Below are 15,822 nucleotides of genomic sequence, written 5' to 3'. Positions count from 1 at the left end.
TCAAAATGATGCTACAGTGATGTCATGGGAGTTGCTACTAACCTCAGAAATGATGCTAGAGTGATGTCACGAGATTTGCTACAAACCTAAGAAATTATGCTACAGTAATGTCGTGAGAGTTGCGACTATCCTCAAAATGATGCGACAGTGATGTCGTGAGAGTTGCTACTAACCAAAGAAATGATGCGACAGTGATGTAGTGAGAGTTGCTACAAATGTCCAAATGATGCTTAAGTGATGTAATGACAGTGGCTACAAACCTCAGAAATGATGCTACATTGATGTAATGAGAGTTGCTACAAATGACCAAATGATGCTAGAGTGATGTAATGAGAGTTGCTACAAACCTATGAAATTATGCTACAGACATGTGCTGAGAGTTGATAGTAATTTCAAAATCATGCTAAAGTGATGTAATGAGAGTTGCTACTTACCTGAGAAATGATGCGACAGTGATGTGGTGAGAGTTGCTACGAACCTCAAAATGATGCGACAGTGATGTAATGAGAGTTGCTACTTACCTAAGAAATGATGCTACAGTGATGTGGTGAGAGTTGCTACGAACCTCAAAATGATGCTACAGTGATGTAATGAGAGTTCCTACGAATCTCAAAATGATGCTGCAGTAATGTCGCGAGAGGTGCGACTATCCTCAAAATGATGCGACAGTGATGTGGTGAGAGTTGCTACGATCCTCAAAATGAGGTGGCAATGATGGAGTGAGAGTTGATACTAATCTCAAAATGATGCTGACAGTGATGTATTGAGAGTTGATACTAATCTCAAAATGATGCTAAAGTGATGTCATGAGAGTTGCTTCTAACCGAAGAAATGATGCTACAGTGATGTAGGCAGAGTTGGTACGATGCTCAAACTGATGCTTCCAGTAATGTAGTGAGAGTTGCTACAAACCTCAAAATGATGCTACAGTGATGTCATGGGAGTTGCTACGAACCTCAAAATGATGCTACAGTGATGTCATGGGATTTGCTACTAACCTAAGAAATGATGCTACAGTGATGCAGTGAGAGTTGATAGTAATTTCAAAATAAAGCTATAGCGGTGTAATGAGAGTTGATACTTCCCTAAGAAATGATGCAACAGTGATGGAGTGAGAGTTGCTACGAACCGCAAAATGATGCTACAGTGATGTCATGAGGGTTGCTATTTACCTAAGAAATGATGCTACAGTGATGTATTGAGAGTTGCGACTAATCTCAAAATGATGGTACAGTGATGTAGTGAGAGTTGCTACGATGCTCAAAATGATGGTACGGTGATGTAGTGAGAGTTGCTACGATGCTCAAAATGATGCTTCCAGTAATGTTGTGAGAGTTGCTTAAAACCTCAAAATAATGCTACAGTAATGTCGTGAGAGTTGCCTCTGTCCTCAAAATGATACTACAGTGATGTGGTGAGAGTTGCTACAAACCTAAGAAATGATGCAACAGTGATGTAGTGAGAGTTGCTCCAAACCTAAGAAATAATGCTACCGTGATGTGGTGAGAGTTGATAGTAATTTCAAAATCATGCTAAAGTGATGTAATGAGAGTTGCTATTTACCTAAGAAATGATGCTACAGTGATGTAGGCAGAGTTGCTACGATGCTCAAACTGATGCTTCCAGTAATGTTGTAAGAGTTGCTACGAATCTCAAAATGATGCTACAGTGATGTAATGAGAGTTGCTACTTACCTAAGAAATGATGCTACAGTGATGTGGTGAGAGTTGCTACGAACCTCAAAATGATGCTACAGTGATGTAATGAGAGTTCCTACGAATCTCAAAATGATGCTTCAGTAATTTCGCGAGAGTTGCGACTATCCTCAAAATGATGCTACAGTGATGAAATGAGAGTTGCTACTTCCCTCAAAAAGATGCGACAGTGATGTAGTGAGAGTTGCTACGATCCTCAAAATGATGCTACAATGAGTAATGAGAGTTGCTACGAACCTCAAAATGATGCTGCAGTGATGTAATGAGAGTTCCTACGAATCTCAAAATGATGCTTCAGTAATTTCGCGAGAGTTGCGACTATCCTCAAAATGATGCTACAGTGATGAAATGAGAGTTGCTACTTCCCTCAAAAAGATGCGACAGTGATGGAGTGAGAGTTGCTACGATCCTCAAAATGATGCTACAATGAGTAATGAGAGTTGCTACGAACCTCAAAATGATGCTGCAGTGATGTAATGAGAGTTCCTACGAATCTCAAAATGATGCTTCAGTAATTTCGCGAGAGTTGCGACTATCTTCAAAATGATGCTACAGTGATGAAATGAGAGTTGCTACTTCCCTCAAAAAGATGCGACAGTGATGGAGTGAGAGTTGCTACGATCCTCAAAATGATGCAACAATGAGTAATGAGAGTTGCTACGAATCTCAAAATGATGCAACAGTAATGTCGTGAGAGTTGCGACTATCCTCAAAATGATGCTTAAGTGATGGAGTGAGAGTTGCTACGATCCTCAAAATGATGCTTAAGTGATGTAATGAGAGTTGCTACAAGCCTAAGAAGTGATGCTACAGTGATGTGGTGAGAGTTGATACTAATTTCAAAATAATGCTAAAGTGGTGTAGGGAGAGTTGCTACGAACCGCAAAATGATGCTACAGTGATGTAATGAGAGTTGCTACTTACCTAAGAAATGATGCTACAGTGATGTGGTGAGAGTTGATAGTAATTTCAAAATCATGCTAAAGTGATGTAATGAGAGTTGCTACTTACATAAGAAATGATGCGACAGTGATGTGGTGAGAGTTGCTACTTACCTAAGAAATGATGCTACAGTAATTTCGCGAGAGTTGCGACTATCCTCAAAATGATGCAACAGTGATATAGTGAGAGTTGCTACGATCTTCAAAATGATGCGACAGTGATGTGGTGAGAGTTGCTACGATCCTCAAAATGATGCTACAGTGATGTTATGACAGTTGCTACTAACCTAAGAAATTATACTGACAGTGTTGTGGTGAGAGTTGATAGTAATTTCAAAATCATGCTAAAGTGATGTCATGGGAGTTGCTTCTAACCGAAGAAATGATGCTACAGTGATGTAGGCAGAGTTGGTACGATGCTCAAACTGATGCTTCCAGTAATGTAGTGAGAGTTGCTACAAACCTCAAAATGATGCTACAGTGATGTCATGGGAGTTGCTACTAACCTCAGAAATGATGCTAGAGTGATGTCACGAGATTTGCTACAAACCTAAGAAATTATGCTACAGTAATGTCGTGAGAGTTGCGACTATCTTCAAAATGATGCGACAATGATGTATTGAGAGTTGCTACGATCCTCAAAATGATGCTCCAGTGATGTGGTGAGAGTTGCTACGATCCTCAAAATGATGCTACAGTGATGTGGTGAGAGTTGCTACGAACCTAAGAAATGATGCGACAGTGATGTCGTGAGAGTTGCTACTAACCTAAGAAATGATGCGACAGTGATGTAATGAGAGTTGCTACAAATGACCAAATGATGCTAGAGTGATGTAATGAGAGTTGCTACAAACATCTGAAATTATGCTACAGACATGTGTTGAGAGTTGATAGTAATTTCAAAATCATGCTAAAGTGATGTAATGAGAGTTGCTACTTACCTGAGAAATGATGCGACAGTGATGTGGAGAGAGTTGCTACGAACCTCAAAATGATGCTACAGTGATGTAATGAGAGTTGCTACTTACCTAAGAAATGATGCTACAGTGATGTGGTGAGAGTTGCTACGAACCTCAAAATGATGCTACAGTGATGTAATGAGAGTTCCTACGAATCTCAAAATGATGCTGCAGTAATGTCGCGAGAGTTGCGACTATCCTCAAAATGATGCGACAGTGATGTGGTGAGAGTTGCTACGATCCTCAAAATGAGGTGGCAATGATGTAGTGAGAGTTGATACTAATCTCAAAATGATGCTGACAGTGATGTATTGAGAGTTGCTACGATGCTCAAAATGATGGTACAGTGATGTAGTGAGAGTTGCTACGATGCTCAAAATGATGCTTCCAGTAATGTTGTGAGAGTTGCTTAAAACCTCAAAATAATGCTACAGTAATGTCGTGAGAGTTGCCTCTGTCCTCAAAATGATACTACAGTGATGTGGTGAGAGTTGCTACAAACCTAAGAAATGATGCGACAGTGATGTAGTGAGAGTTGCTACAAACCTAAGAAATAATGCTACCGTGATGTGGTGAGAGTTGATAGTAATTTCAAAATCATGCTAAAGTGATGTAATGAGAGTTGCTATTTACCTAAGAAATGATGCTACAGTGATGTAGGCAGAGTTGCTACGATGCTCAAACTGATGCTTCCAGTAATGTTGTAAGAGTTGCTACGAATCTCAAAATGATGCTACAGTGATGTAATGAGAGTTGCTACTTACCTAAGAAATGATGCTACAGTGATGTGGTGAGAGTTGCTACGAACCTCAAAATGATGCTACAGTGATGTAATGAGAGTTCCTACGAATCTCAAAATGATGCTTCAGTAATTTCGCGAGAGTTGCGACTATCCTCAAAATGATGCTACAGTGATGAAATGAGAGTTGCTACTTCCCTCAAAAAGATGCGACAGTGATGTAGTGAGAGTTGCTGCGATCCTCAAAATGATGCTACAATGAGTAATGAGAGTTGCTACGAACCTCAAAATGATGCTGCAGTGATGTAATGAGAGTTCCTACGAATCTCAAAATGATGCTTCAGTAATTTCGCGAGAGTTGCGACTATCTTCAAAATGATGCTACAGTGATGAAATGAGAGTTGCTACTTCCCTCAAAAAGATGCTACAGTGATGGAGTGAGAGTTGCTACGATCCTCAAAATGATGCAACAATGAGTAATGAGAGTTGCTACGAATCTCAAAATGATGCAACAGTAATGTCGTGAGAGTTGCGACTATCCTCAAAATGATGCTTAAGTGATGGAGTGAGAGTTGCTACGATCCTCAAAATGATGCTTAAGTGATGTAATGAGAGTTGCTACAAGCCTAAGAAGTGATGCTACAGTGATGTGGTGAGAGTTGATACTAATTTCAAAATAATGCTAAAGTGGTGTAGGGAGAGTTGCTACGAACCGCAAAATGATGCTACAGTGATGTAATGAGAGTTGCTACTTACCTAAGAAATGATGCTACAGTGATGTGGTGAGAGTTGATAGTAATTTCAAAATCATGCTAAAGTGATGTAATGAGAGTTGCTACTTACATAAGAAATGATGCGACAGTGATGTGGTGAGAGTTGCTACTTACCTAAGAAATGATGCTACAGTAATTTCGCGAGAGTTGCGACTATCCTCAAAATGATGCAACAGTGATATAGTGAGAGTTGCTACGATCTTCAAAATGATGCGACAGTGATGTGGTGAGAGTTGCTACGATCCTCAAAATGATGCTACAGTGATGTTATGACAGTTGCTACTAACCTAAGAAATTATACTGACAGTGTTGTGGTGAGAGTTGATAGTAATTTCAAAATCATGCTAAAGTGATGTCATGGGAGTTGCTTCTAACCGAAGAAATGATGCTACAGTGATGTAGGCAGAGTTGGTACGATGCTCAAACTGATGCTTCCAGTAATGTAGTGAGAGTTGCTACAAACCTCAAAATGATGCTACAGTGATGTCATGGGAGTTGCTACTAACCTCAGAAATGATGCTAGAGTGATGTCACGAGATTTGCTACAAACCTAAGAAATTATGCTTCAGTAATGTCGTGAGAGTTGCGACTATCCTCAAAATGATGCGACAATGATGTATTGAGAGTTGCTACGATCCTCAAAATGATGCTCCAGTGATGTGGTGAGAGTTGCTACGATCCTCAAAATGATGCTACAGTGATGTGGTGAGAGTTGCTACGAACCTAAGAAATGATGCGACAGTGATGTCGTGAGAGTTGCTACTAACCTAAGAAATGATGCGACAGTGATGTAGTGAGAGTTGCTACAAATGTCCAAATGATGCTTAAGTGATGTAATGAGAGTGGCTACAAACCTCAGAAATGATGCTACATTGATGTAATGAGAGTTGCTACAAATGACCAAATGATGCTAGAGTGATGTAATGAGAGTTGCTACAAACCTATGAAATTATGCTACAGACATGTGCTGAGAGTTGATAGTAATTTCAAAATCATGCTAAAGTGATGTAATGAGAGTTGCTACTTACCTGAGAAATGATGCGACAGTGATGTGGTGAGAGTTGCTACGAACCTCAAAATGATGCGACAGTGATGTGGTGAGAGTTGCTACGAACCTCAAAATGATGCTACAGTGATGTAATGAGAGTTGCTACGAACCTCAAAATGATGCTACAGTGATGTAATGAGAGTTCCTACGAATCTCAAAATGATGCTGCAGTAATGTCGCGAGAGTTGCGACTATCCTCAAAATGATGCGACAGTGATGTGGTGAGAGTTGCTACGATCCTCAAAATGAGGTGGCAATGATGGAGTGAGAGTTGATACTAATCTCAAAATGATGCTGACAGTGATGTATTGAGAGTTGATACTAATCTCAAAATGATGCTAAAGTGATGTCATGAGAGTTGCTTCTAACCGAAGAAATGATGCTACAGTGATGTAGGCAGAGTTGGTACGATGCTCAAACTGATGCTTCCAGTAATGTAGTGAGAGTTGCTACAAACCTCAAAATGATGCTACAGTGATGTCATGGGAGTTGCTACGAACCTCAAAATGATGCTACAGTGATGTCATGGGATTTGCTACTAACCTAAGAAATGATGCTACAGTGATGCAGTGAGAGTTGATAGTAATTTCAAAATAAAGCTATAGCGGTGTAATGAGAGTTGATACTTCCCTAAGAAATGATGCTACAGTGATGTAGTGAGAGTTGCTACGAACCGCAAAATGATGCTACAGTGATGTCATGAGGGTTGCTATTTACCTAAGAAATGATGCTACAGTGATGTATTGAGAGTTGCGACTAATCTCAAAATGATGGTACAGTGATGTAGTGAGAGTTGCTACGATGCTCAAAATGATGGTACAGTGATGTAGTGAGAGTTGCTACGATGCTCAAAATGATGCTTCCAGTAATGTTGTGAGAGTTGCTTAAAACCTCAAAATAATGCTACAGTAATGTCGTGAGAGTTGCCTCTATCCTCAAAATGATACTACAGTGATGTGGTGAGAGTTGCTACAAACCTAAGAAATGATGCGACAGTGATGTAGTGAGAGTTGCTACAAACCTAAGAAATGATGCTACCGTGATGTGGTGAGAGTTGATAGTAATTTCAAAATCATGCTAAAGTGATGTAATGAGAGTTGCTATTTACCTAAGAAATGATGCTACAGTGATGTAGGCAGAGTTGCTACGATGCTCAAACTGATGCTTCCAGTAATGTTGTAAGAGTTGCTACGAATCTCAAAATGATGCTACAGTGATGTAGGCAGAGTTGCTACGATGCTCAAACTGATGCTTCCAGTAATGTTGTAAGAGTTGCTACGAATCTCAAAATGATGCTACAGTAATGTCGCGAGAGTTGCGACTAACCTAAGAAATGATGCAGGGTGACTTTGTGGAAAGTCTTGCACTCCCAACACATTCATTCTCACGAATGCAGTGACAGGTCAGAGCCAAGGGAGCCTCCATGTCCACAGATGCCCACATGGCAGCTGGACTTCCTTTTTCACTCCTTCCCGTTCCTCCTGGTACTTTTTAGCCACCGTTTGTTTGATGGTCTGAAAATGACACCCAGAGTAAATCAATACATTGAAATTAAAGATTAAATAAACTGGAGATATCAACAACTACTTTAGATCATTTCCACACAAACCTTTCTGGTTGGCAAACATATGAGGCTCAAGGACCTGAACCAGTTCCCTGAACCCTTCCCTCTCAACAGTGCTGAGGGGCTGGCAGTCCTTCAGGATGAAATTCAGCAGAGCCTCATCCAGCATCTGCTTCCTGGAAGCTGGATGGTTAAAAATGAAGTAGAGAAGAAATGAATAGGAATTAATTCTCAACGAAGCAACTGTGAGTCAGTTGGAGAGTGGCTGTATACCTGAGTTCATCCTGGTGGATCTGGGACTTCATTCTCATGCCTGGCCCCATCATGCCTCAGCACTGAAGAGGTGCTTTTGTTGAGATGAGACGCTTCTGTCCAACAAATGCGACATTCAACCTTCTGAAAAGAACATGAGTGCTCAGCTAAAAGTTCCTTTCTTCATGGTGACTGGTGTTTCTTAGTCTTAGACCACCAGGTTTCCAATGAGGTGTATCGGATACGTTGTTGTGTGCCGCTGAAATCCGTCCAATTCCGGCGTTGTTTCCTGATGAAATATGTTTGCCTTAAAGCTCATTAAAGTGTTGAACCACAATATCGTTCACCATAACTGAGTCAACTTCAAGATAACCTACTTCTACATTCCAGTCCCGGCTGCTCCTGTTCTGCTGCAGTCCAGAAAACAACAACCCGATACAATTGGCGCTCCTTCCCACAGCTCCGGCCCGGATCCGCATGGTTCCGCTGACTGACTGTGAGACGCGCTCCCTCCAGAGTGGCACAGCCCGATGGGGTCCTTATCTGGCACGGGGGCGTAAAACAGGTGCGACTGGAAAGCCTGGTTTATTCTGCGTCGAGGGAACACGTTGCTCTGCAATACCCCGCCAAGCCGCTAGGGGGTGTTGCTTTGTCTTTGTATTGTTTACGGGGCTCTTGTCGGATTCCTTGGTTTTTTTCCGGTCACAGACAACAATTGTTGGCCTTTTGTCAGTCTTTGTAGTGCCGCGAAGTGGAGTTGTAGAAGTGGTCGTACTTGAGCACCTCCTCGATAATCCTTTCTTCAGCTTGGTCCATTTTTTCTTGGAGCTTTCACCACAGAAACTTTGAAAATGGCGGTGTTGTGCGGCGACTGAACCGGAAATGACGTTTTGGGCGGACCAATCACAGTCCTCGACGTTGACGTCACCACGCGTCGACGCGATGCGTAAACAGGATTTTTTGGAGGCGCGTGTTTCAGGCTACGGCGGAGGTACGAATACTACTCGACACAGAAGCATAAATCAGGCTTAAATCAGACTTTATAGTCGAAAAGTCGAAAAGGAAGTTAGCATGTCAGGGATGAGACACCTTGATAGTCCAAAAGGAAGTTAGCATGTCAGGGATGAGACACCTTGATAGTCCAAAAGGTAGTTAGCATGTCAGGGATGAGACACGCTGATAGTCCAACAGGAAGTTAGCATGTCAGGGATGAGACACGCTTATCGTCCAACAGGAAGTTAGCATGTCAGGGATGAGACACGCTTATCGTCCAACAGGAAGTTAGCATGTCAGGGATGAGACACCCTGATAGTCCAACAGGAGGTTAGCATGTCAGGGATGAGACACGCTTATTGTCCAACAGGAAGTTAGCATGTCAGGGATGAGACACCCTGATAGTCCAACAGGAAGTTAGCATCTCCATGGTTCCCTTGACCAGAAGCCAGTGGGATCGTTCCATTCTGACATCTTGATTGACATTTGTCCTTCTCTTAGCTAAATAGCTGGCAATCATTTGAAAAAAACCTTGATTTACTTTTTGTATTTTGATCTTCAGCTCATTTGCATACTTTTGTTAAAATTCTCCCCTTTTTGTCTTTTTTTTCTGCTGTTTTTAGCACAAAGTCTACCTGGTGCCTAAAGACCAGTTCAGCATGGACTACGTTGAACCTTCAGTCCGCTGCATCAGCACCCATGGACGGTTCCCCCCTGACAGGAGGATTCTGGTGAGGAATATTAGTGGGACAGCGCTCTTGTTAGAACGGTTCTGATCCACCTTCCCTCCCCCTGTAGCTCCTCCTGTGTCCCCTCAGAGCTCTTGTTAGAACGGTTCTGATCCACCTTCCCTCCCCCTGTAGCTCCTCCTGTGTCCCCTCAGCGCTCTTGTTAGAACGGTTCTGATCCACCTTCCCTCCCCCTGTAGCTCCTCCTGTGTCCCCTCAGCGGTCTTGTTAGAAGGGTTCTGATCCACCTTCCCTCCCCCGTAGCTCCTCCTGTGTCCCCTCAGAGCTCTTGTTAGAAGGGTTCTGATCCACCTTCCCTCCCCCTGTAGCTCCTCCTGTGTCCCCTCAGCGCTCTTGTTAGAAGGGTTCTGATCCACCTTCCCTCCCCCTGTAGCTCCTCCTGTGTCCCCTCACATTTCCAAACTCCCTCCCACTGGCTGGTGCTGAAGGAGGGCCAGAGCTCCTCCTACAGGAGCCCATCCTGGCCTCCCCCGCTGCAGCTCCTACACTGCCCTCCCACCAGAGAGATGAGCCCCCTGGTTCAGAGGTGACAGACCACCTCTGGGAGCAGACAACAGAGACCACATCAGGCTGGACTCCGTGCAGGTACGGAGGCTGACGGCTGCTGAGTGAGTGAGTTTACGACGCTCCCACCACTGCTGCTGGATTGATTTAACACATCTGGAATATTTAGATTTATTCTGGGTCAACATCTGCATCTGTTGAAGTCCTCAGTCTCCATGCAGGTGGTGTTGTTCCAGATAAAAGGTCTCAATAACAGCATCACTCCAGGTGAAACCATTCCAAAGAAGGCTAAGTGGAGCTGGCATATCAGCCCCCAATGGAAGCCTGCTGCTGCTGCCAAGCTCTCCATGTCATCATGGAAAAGTTGATTGTTCAACTCAATGTTTTTCCCATTGGGAGGAGATTTGTTGTTCCACCATGAAGTCTTTTCTGGTGATGAGTTTGTGTGTTGTAGTAGCATGAAGATATCTTGTTATCATGATCAACTCATCCGGCCTGGTGGAAGAACGCTGCTGTGTTAGGATTCAGACGAGTCAAATCTGAACCAGGGACTTGTAGTTTTATCCTCGGTCTCTGGACTCATAAAATGGAGACCGGCCCAGTTTGACACTTTTGAACTCCTCCATGATGTTCAAATCTCATGACTGAGATTCGTGATTGGAAACATCGGCGGTTCAGGAAAGAAAACATGTACCATTGAACATCGCTCTCATCCTTCTACTCGGAACGCTGCGGTGGACTCCACCGTGTCCAGGCTTTGGGCAGATACGTCTTCATCCTCCACCACCACCAGCCGCTCCACCCCACCCACCCTGTGCAGGTCTACATTACCAGGGTCGGATCTGGCAGGGTGGAGGATCTTTGATTCATCTTAGCTTTCCTGCTCCGGCTGTTTGAGAAACATTCAAATGGAGATGGTTGTTTGTGTCTTTCAGGCCACGCCAACGCCTCCTTCTGTCCCCACGCTTACGGCTGCCGAAACGTGGCGGTGTCTGAAAACCAGATCATTGTGGATGTGCCGGACCACCAGGTCCTCCTCACCTGCAGGTTCCTGCAGGCAGAGCCCTGTGGTGGTAGGTTTCCTGCTCCTCTGCTGGACTGATACCCTCTCCCTTTCCCCACATGTATCTGCTGTTTCTACTCTGTGCCTCCTTCTCCTCTGTCAGGCCTGGACTTCTTCCTTCTGTCTCTCCAGGATTACGTCCTGGTGGTGCCTGAGAGCAGCTCCAGCTCCAGCTCCCTGAACCAAGAACCACTGGAGAAATCTGACCACTTCATCAGCAACTGTGGCCTCAACAGCTTTCATGTCAAGTCGGTGTCTCTCAGCCTGAGTTGGTCCCTGTTCTGTATCCCTGAATGTTCTAGAGGAACTAAACTGGGCCTGACTGGGACGCTTCTGTCTGCTCAGATTTGGGTTGTGAATGCATTCAGATGTCATTTACAAGCATTGGAACTAAAGACCTGAGCCTCAAGAATATTTAGTTCTTGATTTACTTTCTCTTGCAGGGTTTCATTTTGTGCTAATTTTCTTTTGAAGATCTTTGTTTTTTTGTTGTCCTTCCATTTAGCAAGTTTGGCTAAGAAACTTTTCCCCACTAAACTAATTTTCCTAAAATGTCTCGCTAACGTTTCCTTTTTCTCTGTCGTCCCTCCTATCCTTCGTCTCCATTCTGTCTCAGCTAAGCTGTGTCTCTTGAGCTCTCTTCAACAACGGCGCCCTGCCTTGTGCCTGCCATGAGGTTGGAGCTGAGAGTGACACCTGCGAGCCATTTGGTGGTCGGTGCCGCTGCAGGCCCCACGTGATTGGCCGAGACTGCTCCATGTGGGCCGCGGGCCGCTGGGGATTCCCCACTGCAGACGTGAGTGTCAGATTGGATGAATGATGAGTAATAAGGGCTTTTAATGATGAGTGAGAGGACGGACCAAAGCAACCTGTCCAACCATCAGAGGACAGTTTGTTGTTCTAGTTTCAACTCTTCCTACATGACTGTAAGCATCATTTCGAGGTTATTAGCAACTCTTACTACATGACTCTCAGCATCATTTTTAGGTTACTCGCAACTTTCACTACATGACTGTTAGCATCATTTCGAGGTTATTAGCAACTATCACGACATTACTGTGAGCATCATTTTGAGTTCATTAGCAATTCTTCCTAAATCACTGTAGCATTATTTTGAGGTTATTAGCAATTATTACAACATCACTGTCGCATCATTTTAGATCATTACCAATTCTTCTGACATCACTGTAGCATCATTTTGAGGTTCGTAGCAACTCTTACTACATGACTGTAAGCATCACTTTGAGGTCATTTGAAACTTTCACTCCATTACTGTTAGCATCATTTTGAGTTCATTAGCAATTCTTATTACATCACTGTCGCATCATTTTGAGATCATCAGCAATTCTTCCGACATCACTGTCACATTTTTTTGGGATCATTAGCAATTCTTCTGACATCACTGTTGCATTATTTTGAGGTTCGTAGCAACTCTTATTACATGACTGTCAGCATCACTTTGAGGTTATTCGAAACTTTCACTACCATACTGTCAGCATCATTTTGAGTTCATAAGCAATTCTTACTACATCACTTTCGCATCATTTTGAGATCATTAGCAATTCTTCCAAAAATCACTGTCGCATTATTTTGAGGTTCGTAGCACCTCTTACTACATTACTGTTGCATTATTTTAAGGTTCGTAGCAACTCTTACTACATTACTGTTAGCATCATTTTGAGTTTATTAGCAACTATCACTACATTAGTGTTAGCGTCATTTTGAGTTTATTAGCAATTCATAGATATCACTGTAGCATTAAATTGAGGTTAGTAGCAACTCTTACTACATGACTGTCAGCATCACTTTGAGGTTGTTTGAAACACTTACTACATTACTGTCAGCATCACTGACTTTATTAGCAACTATCACTACATTACTGTCAGCATCATTTTGAGGTTAAAAGCAACTGTTCCTACATGACTAACAGCATCACTTTTAGGTTGTTGGAAACACTTACTACATTACTGTAAGCATCACTTACTTGATTAGCAACTATCACTACATTACTGTTAGCATCATTTTGAGTTCATTAGCAATTCTTCCGACATCACTGTCGCAATATTTTGAGGTTCGTAGCAACTTTTATTACATTACTGTCACATTATTTTGAGGTTTGTAGCAACTCTTAGTACATGACTGCTAGCATCACTTTGAGGTTATTCGAAACGTTCACTCCATTACTGTGAGCATCATTTTGAGTCCATTAGCAATTCTTCTGACATCACTGTCGCATCATTTTGAGATCTTTAGCAATTCTTCCGACATCACTGTCGCAATATTTTGAGGTTCGTAGCAACTCTTCGTACCTGACTGTCAGCATCACTTTGAGGTTATTCGAAACACTTACTACATTACTGTAAGCATCACTGAGTTGATTAGCAACTATCACTACATTACTGTTTGCATCATTTTGAGTTCATTAGCAAGTCTTACTACATCACTGTCGCATCAGTTTGAGATCATTAACAATATTTTTGACATCACTGTCGCATTACTTTGAGGTTCGAAGCAACTCTCACTACATTACTGTCAGCATCACTTTGAGTTCATTAGCAACTATCACTACATTACTGTTAGCATCATTTTGAGTTCATTAGCAATTCTTCCGACATCACTGTCGCAATATTTTGAGGTTCGTAGCAACACTTACTACATGACTGACAGCATTACTTTGAGGTTATTCGAAACTTTCACTCGATTACTGTTAGCATCATTTTGAGTTCATTAGCAATTCTTAATACATCACTGTCACATTATTTTGAGGTTCGTAGCCACTCTTACTACATTATTGTTGCATTATTTTAAGGTTCGTAGCAACTCTTACTACATGACTGTCAGCATCACTTTGAGTTTATTAGCAACTATCACTACATTACTGTTAGCATCATTTTGAGTTTATTAGAAATACTTCCGACATCACTGTCGCAATATTTTGATGTTCGTAGCAACACTTACTAAATGACTGTCAGCATCACTTTGAGGTTATTCGAAACTTTCACTCCATTACTGTTAGCATCATTTTGAGTTCATTAGCAATTCTTACTATATCACTGTCGCATCAGTTTGAGATCATTAACAATTCTTCCGACATAACTGTCGCAATATTTTGAGGTTCGAAGCAACTCTTACTACATGACTGTCAGCGTCACTTTGAGGTTGTTCGAAACACTTACTACATTACTGTAAGCATCACTGAGTTGATTAGCAACTTTCACTACATTACTTTTAGCATCATCTTGGGTTTATCAGCAACTATCACTAAATTACTGTTAGCATCACTGAGTTTATTAGCAACTATCACTACATTGCTGTTAGCATCATTTTGAGGTTATTCGAAACTTTCACTCCATTACTGTTAGCATCATTTTGAGTTCATTAGCAATTCTTACTATATCACTGTCGCATCAGTTTGAGATCATTAACAATTCTTCCGACATAACTGTCGCAATATTTTGAGGTTTTAAGCAACTTTTACGACATGACTGACAGCATCACTTTGAGGTTCTTGGAAACACTTACTACATTACTGTAAGCATCACTGAGTTGATGAGCAACTATCACTACATTACTGTTAGCATCAATTTAAGTTCATTAGCAATTCTTCCGACATCACTGTCGCAATATTTTGAGGTTCGTAGCAACTTTTACAACATTACCGTCGCATTATTTTGAGGTTCGTAGCAACTCTTAGTACATGACTGTCAGCATCACTTTGAGTTTATTAGCAACTATCACTACATTACTGTTCGCATCATTTTGAGTTTTTGAGCAATTCTCACGACATCACTGTAGCATTGAATTGAGTTCATTAGCAACTCTTACTACATTATTGTTGCATTATTTTAAGGTTCGTAGCAACTCTTACTACATGACTGTCAGCATCACTTTGAGTTTATTAGCAACTATCACTACATTACTGTTCGCATCATTTTGAGTTCATGAGCAATTCTCACGACATCACTGTAGCATTGAATTGAGTTCATTAGCAAATCTTACTAAATGACTGTCAGCATCACTTTGAGGTTGTTCGAAACTCTTACTACATTACTGTAAGCATCACTGAGTTTCTCAGCAACTTTCACTACATTACTGTTAGCATCATCTTGAGTTCATAAGCGATTCTTTTGACATCACTGTCGCAATATTTTGAGGTTCGTAGCAACTTTTACGACATTACTTTCGCATTATTTTGAGGTTTTATAGCAACACTTACTACATGACTGTCAGCATCACTTTGAGGATATTCGAAACGTTCACTCCATTACTGTTAGCATCACTTTCAGGTTATTCGAAACTTTTACTCCATTACTGTTAGCATCATTTTGAGTTAATTAGAAATACTTCCGACATCACTGTCGCAATATTTTGATGTTCGTAGCAACACTTACTACATGACTGTCAGCATCACTTTGAGGTTATTCGAAACTTTCACTCCATTACTGTTAGCATCATTTTGAGTTCATTAGCAATTCTTACTATATCACTGTCGCATCAGTTTGAGATCATTAACAATTCTTCC

The sequence above is a fragment of the Aulostomus chinensis genome, chromosome 1, assembly GCF_037954235.1.
Source record: "Aulostomus chinensis isolate RoL2024-O1b breed Wild chromosome 1, RoL_Achi_v1.0, whole genome shotgun sequence".
Lineage (NCBI taxonomy): Eukaryota > Metazoa > Chordata > Actinopteri > Syngnathiformes > Aulostomidae > Aulostomus > Aulostomus chinensis.
Note: the sequence above shows the minus strand (reverse complement) of the source record.